Raw genomic sequence first — 6374 nt, forward strand, 5'->3', positions numbered from 1 at the left:
CTGTTGGAAGTGCTGGCCTGTGCGGGCTTGTCTCACGTGCACCTCACCCCAGAGCTGCGCGGGCAGCTGCGCACACCGAGGCACAGACCGTGATGGGACCAGACAGGGCCCGCAAAGCAGGCTCTCACCCATGGGCCTCAAGGGCTACACACGAACCAGGCAGCTTTGCGGAGAGCCATTCATCGTTCTGGCAAACGCTGAGTGAGCACCTACTGTGTGCCAGGCATTCTACCAGCCGGTGCTGCCAAAAACAAAGTGGCAAAATCCCGGACCCCTCTGCCTAACGTGCTAGTTAGAGACAAGTAAGGAAAGACTCTTTTTTCTTTTTTTTAGAAAGAGAGAGAGAGAGAGAAACATTCGTTGGTTGCCTCCCGCACAAGCCCCGACTGGACCGGGAATCGAACCTGCAACCTAAGTATGTGCCCCGACTGGGAATCGAACCCGCAACCTTTAGGTGTCCAACCGACTGAGCCACCCGGCCAGGGCAGGAAAGACATTTTGAACAAATAGTCAAGCCTGTTGGATGGCAATACATTCTGAGCAGAAAATAAAGTGGAGATGGGGCTGGGAGTTGTTAGGGGCTTGAGCTGCTTTACACAGGGAGTCGGGAGGGTCACACCGACCAGGCGGCATCTGACACCAGCAGGAGCCGACGATCCGCAGCCGGGGCACAGGCGGTCTGGAGGGGGCAGCCTCTGGGCCGGGCCCTGCCCTGACTCCCTCGGCCGGCAGGACCCTCGAAGGAGGACGTGGACACAGGGTGACATAGGGCTGCTTCCTGACTCAATCCAGCAGATCTTGGCTGTTTCTGGGTGCAGGATCCCCTTTGAGGGGTTCTTGAAAGTGCTAGAAAGTTCTGGAACACCACTCCCCTGGAGATACGCACAGCTCAGGGGCCTCTGGACCCTTCGCAGGTGGCACTGTCAAGGCTCAGAGAGGGTGAGTCCAGAGGCCCCACAGCGGCGACTGCCTCCCCTCCCCCCAGCCCGAACCGTGGAGAAGGTGCGGTTTTCTTTGCTGTTGAATCATAATGAATGGCAGATGGGAAGTTTCATAAGGCCCCCACCCCACCCCACCCCACCCCACCCCACCCCACCCCAGTCAGGTGGCTGGGGCTGGCAGGCACTGTGCTACCCCCCACCTCCCCCACCCCTTGCTGGATGGCCCCCCCAGCCCACCCCAGTCAGGTCACTGGGCAGGCAGGCACGGTGCTACCCCCCGCCCCGCCCCCCCGCTGCCCCCCCGCCCCCCCGGCGGCCCTAGGAGGTCAGGGTGACTCCCACTGCCAGGCCGGGGAAGAAAAGCAGAAATCAGTCTGGGTTGCGCAGAGCTGGAGGAGGCACAGAACAGAAATAACCAGCTTGGCAACAGAGAAGGCCGGGCTGAGTCACAGACCAGAGAGCGGACGGAAATGCGGAGCGGCCCAGGATCCGAGGCCACGTCTCTGGGCAGCTGCCCGCTGCCCACTCCCAGCAGCAGGACCGGGTGCCCGGCCCTGGTCTCACGCCTTCCGCATCCTCACTGACCTCAGAAACCCACCCGCTCCCTCGCTGCCTGCTGGGCCGGGCCTCTCTGCGTTTCTCCCGCTTCAAAACAAAACTCCCTTCAGTTCCCCAAAAGGCAAGCTGGTTCCTTGCCCCCGGCCAGGCACCGGGCGGGGGGACATGGTCACATATTAGTTCATTAGGAAGCACCAGGGTGAGCGTGTGTGCGTGTTTTTTAGGGGGTGAGGGAGGCATTTTTTTTAATTTTTTTTTTTTAGGGAGGAAGGGAGAGGGAGAGAGATAGAAACATCAATAATGAGAGAATCATTGATCGGTTGCCTCCTGCACACCTCACACCGGGGATTGAGCCGCAACCCATGGCATGTGCCCTGACCAGGGATCAAACCATGTCCTCAACCACTGAGCCACGGCAGCTGGGCTTGTGTGCATGTTTGAAACACATACACACAGAGAAAAAAGCATAAAACGTGAATATAGCCCTAGCCAGTTTGGATAGAGCTATATTCCAAACTGGATAGAGCATCGGCCTGTGGACTGAAGGGTCCCGGGTTCAATTTCGGTCAACGGTACATGCCCGGGTTTCGGGCTCGATCCCCAGTAGGGGGCGTGCAGGAGGCAGCCAGTCAATGATTCTCTCTCATTGGTGTTTCTACCTCTCTCTCCCTTTCCCCCTTCCTCTCTGAAATCAATAATATATATATATATTTTTTTTAATGTCCCTTTTATGTTTTAATAAAGAATTGGCTATTTACATTTTTTCAAAGTCCCTCCCACTCCTCAGCTGATGGGATTATTTGCCCCTAAGGCCACAGTTGTGTCCCTCCCTGGACCCTGCTCATAGCCACACCCAAAGCCACGCCCCCACCCCCACCCCAGGAGTGGTCCAAGGCTCAGATACAAAGGTCCACCCCCTCCTTTTATTTATTTATTTTTAAACTATTTTTATGGATTTCAGAGAGAGGAGGAGAGAGGGAGAGATAGAAACATCAATGATGAGAGAGAATCATTGATCAGCTGCCTCCTGCACGCCCCCTACTGGGGATCGGGCCTGAAACCCCAGGCAGGTGCCCTGATCTGGAATGGAACCGTGACCTCCAGGTTCATAGGTTCACACTCAACCACGGAGCCACACAGTCGAGGCCTCCCCTCCTTTTATGAACTGATGAGCTATTTATTTGGATAAGACAAAAAAGTCTCCATCAGCAAGTCCACCTCTGCGTATGCATCCCAAAGAATAGGAGTCAAGGACTCAGACAGGTACTTGCACACCCGTGTTCACAGCAGCCTTATTCCCAGGAGCCAGAAGGTGGAAACAGATGAAGTGTCCATTGGTGGTCAGCAGGGCCGGCTTCCTGGACATAGGACCCTGGCTCAGAAGGTTTTTAGTCTTGAGATTCTCCTAATTGTTTAAAATATATTTTTTTATTGATTTCAGAGCAGAAGGGAGAGGTAGAAAGAGATAGAAACATCATTGATGAAAGAATCCTCGATTAGCTGCCTCCTGCACACCAGGGTTTGAGCCCGCAACCCGGGCATGAGCCCCGACCGGGAATCGAAATGTGACCTCCTGGTTCATAGGTCAACACTCAACCACTGAGCCACGCCAGCCAGGCCGAAATTATCCTCATTTTGAAACAAGGGCCATACATTTCCACATCTTTTTGCCTCAACCCCACCTGGCTAGACAGGTTGCAGCTGGTGCCAAGACCCAGGAAGTGCTGGTCTACCATCAGGGCAAAGGGCTGGCTTTTTCCTGCCTCGGTTTCCCACGTGGAACCTGGGTGATGACAGGACTCCTCTTAGTGGATGCCTGGTGGAGCCCGCAGGTAAGTGCGACAGCACGAGAGCGGCCCCAGCTGGCCATCGAGGGCATGAAGTCTGGGTGACGTCCAGATGCACAGGCAGCCTCAACCAGGTTCCCTTCCCAAACTGACCTCCCAAGTCCAGCTTCCCTCCTGAGCCTTCACTTAGTCCAGCCCCATCCTCTTCCACCTGGAACGCCTCCGTCCCCTCCAACACGGTCCCAAGTTCTCACCCCCGGCCCCGCCTCCTCCCAAGTCCGTCCTCCCTGTATCGGCCACTAGAAGGCACCCATGGGCACTCCAGGTCCTGCATCTCCCTTCCCGTCTGTCCTCCCCACAGCAGGCTCCAGAGCACGCCTGTGAGGCCCGGAGGCAGGTCTCACCCTCCCTCTGGCCACAGCCCTCCAGAGCACCCACCTCACTCAGAATAAAACCCTAAATCCCCTTCCTGACCACAAGGCCCTGCACGACCTGCCCCCGTCCGCTCCCTGTCCTCTCCTCCCTCTCTCCCTCACTCACTCTGTGCCAGCCACCCGGGCCTCCTGGCTGTTCCTCCCGCTACAGTCCCGTCCCAGGGCCTTGGCACAGCCCTCCCCTTGGGCCACAGCACGGCTCCTTCCCTCACGTCCCCTCAGAAAGGCCTTCCCTGAAAAGCCTGTCTGAGACGGCCACTATCGTTCATCCCACTTCCCTGCTCCGCTTGTCACAAGAACTGGGTCTCCCCGCCCCCTTATCTACCATGCCTAGGACAGTGCCTGGCACACAGGGGGCTTTCAAGGCATATCCCGCTGATGAATGAGTAAACAACTGGAGGAGGATGGGAGAAGTTGGAATTCCTGTACACAGCTGGTGGGGATGTGAAATGGGGCAGCCACCGTGAAAAGCAGAACAGCAGTTCCTAAAAAAAGTTAAACATCGAGTTTCCATATGACCCAGAAATTCCACAATAGAATTGTGTGCACCCATGCTCACAGCATTACCCACAAAGGCCCAAAGGCGGGAACCACCCAGGTGCCCATGGATGGGTGAATGGACCAGCAGTGCGGCTCATCCAGACAAGGGAATGCTCCTCGGCCTTAAAAAGAAAGGGCACTGTCACCTGCCACCGCAGGGACGAACCCTGAGGACATGGTGCTCAGTGACATAAGCCAGACACAGGAGGACAAATACTGTGTGATCCCACTCACAGGAGGCCCCTGGAGGAGTCAGATCCACAGACAGAAAGCAGTCGGTGGGTGCCAGGGGATTAGTGTTTAATGCAGTGGTTCTCAACCTTCTGGCCCTTTAAATAGTTCCTCATGTTGTGACCCAACCATAAAATTATTTTCGTTGCTACTTCATAACTGTAAAGTTGCTACTGTTATGAATTGTCATGTAAATATCTGATATGCAGGATGGTCTTAGGCGACCCCTGGGAAAGGGTCATTCGACCGCCAAAGGGGTCGCGACCCACAGGTTGAGAACCGCTGGTTTAATGGGAACACTAATTTGGGAAGATGAGAAAGTTCTGGAGATAGATGATGGGGATGGTCACACCACAGTGAATATACTTAATGCCACTGAACTGTGCACTAAAAAAGTGGTTAAGATGGTAAATTTTGTTATCTCTTTACGATTAAAATTTTTAGAAAAGAAAAAAGTAACTGAAAACAAAAGGCTGCAGAGAACCTGCTGTCCAGCATCTTCAGTTTACAGAAAGGTGGGGGCTTTGTCTTCCTATCTCCGACTGAGCCGCATGTCGGTCTCTGCCCACAAAAAGAAGATGCTTTTCTTTCCTTGATTTTAGAGCGAGGGAGGGACATCGAATTGTTCCACTTATTTATGCATTCATTGGTTGATTCTTTATGTGCCCTCAATGGGGATCAAACCCAGCATCCTGGCACGTTGGGATGACACTCTTAATAAACCCAGCCAGGGCAGGAGGTACTTCCCTTGCAGGATGCTCCAGCACTCAGACCTCAGAGCAGGGCCCTGGTGCCCCCATCCCAGCCCAGGACGGAAGGCCTTCCAAAGGAAGTCATAGCAATGGGTGCCATGAGTTCAGATTCCAGTCTGAAGGTGCCAGGAGCCAGGCTAGCCATTGGGGACCAGGTGACACCCCTGGGACCTTCAGGGCCCCTCCGCTGCCCCCAACCCATCCCTGTGGCCAGCAACAGGAAATAAGCCAGAGGGGCTGCAGCATTTAGGAACAAGATTTATTCCAATTTAAAACAATTCATTTCAGGAGAAAGATATGAAAAGTCAACTTCCATCAGGCATCTCTGGATTAAGGGGTCAGGGCCCCGACACACTGAGCAGAGCCTGCCGCCCACCCACCTGGACAGGACAGCTTCTGCCATAGGTTGGCATCGAGCTAATTGCACCCATCCCCCAGCACACGTGACAATACATGCATTTCAAATGACAAAAGGTTTAAAAACAGCATTTTATATAATATTTTTTTAAATAGGTTAAGGTTTAAATCGTCTGAAATCAGGACTGTGTAATATACAAGTATAACCCGACAGTGTTCACCCCACCAGCCGGAAGTTCCTGCACTGCCGCTAGGGGCATTGGCACTAAGATGTCTCAGGTCTCTCAAGGAGTTGGATGCCGGGGAATGGCTATACTGCAGGGTGATCGGACACAGTGGGAGGAGCTGGGAGGTTGGCACGTGAGAGAAAGCATTAGGAGGAGTTCATCAGGTTGAAAATCAAAGACACTGACCAACCTTGCATGGGTCCGGGACCTCTGGCCCCGGCTGGCACTGGCACAGAACTGGTCTTGGATTCCCCCCGGGACACGGGTTGGCCCTGCCCTCAGCTCCTGGAGTGGGGCCAGGCCCGTGGTGTTCCAGAAGGCCCAGTAAGGGGGTGGGGGTGGGGAGAGGGGCTGGGGGCTTTAGCCAGCCTTGGGCTGTGGGATGCTTGGCACACTGCCTCCTCTCTAAGAGGAGTTATTCTCCCGGTGCCTCCCCCACATGCTCATGCACCTCTCAAGAGTCCAATCCAGTTCCCTTTTTGTGATCTGGACCCTTGAGAGGTGCTAGGACATCAAGATGCCCACCCTATGAGGACCTCAAGTCCTC

The sequence above is a fragment of the Myotis nattereri genome (genome assembly GCF_964212035.1).
Source record: "Myotis nattereri genome assembly, chromosome: 5".
Taxonomy (NCBI): domain Eukaryota; kingdom Metazoa; phylum Chordata; class Mammalia; order Chiroptera; family Vespertilionidae; genus Myotis; species Myotis nattereri.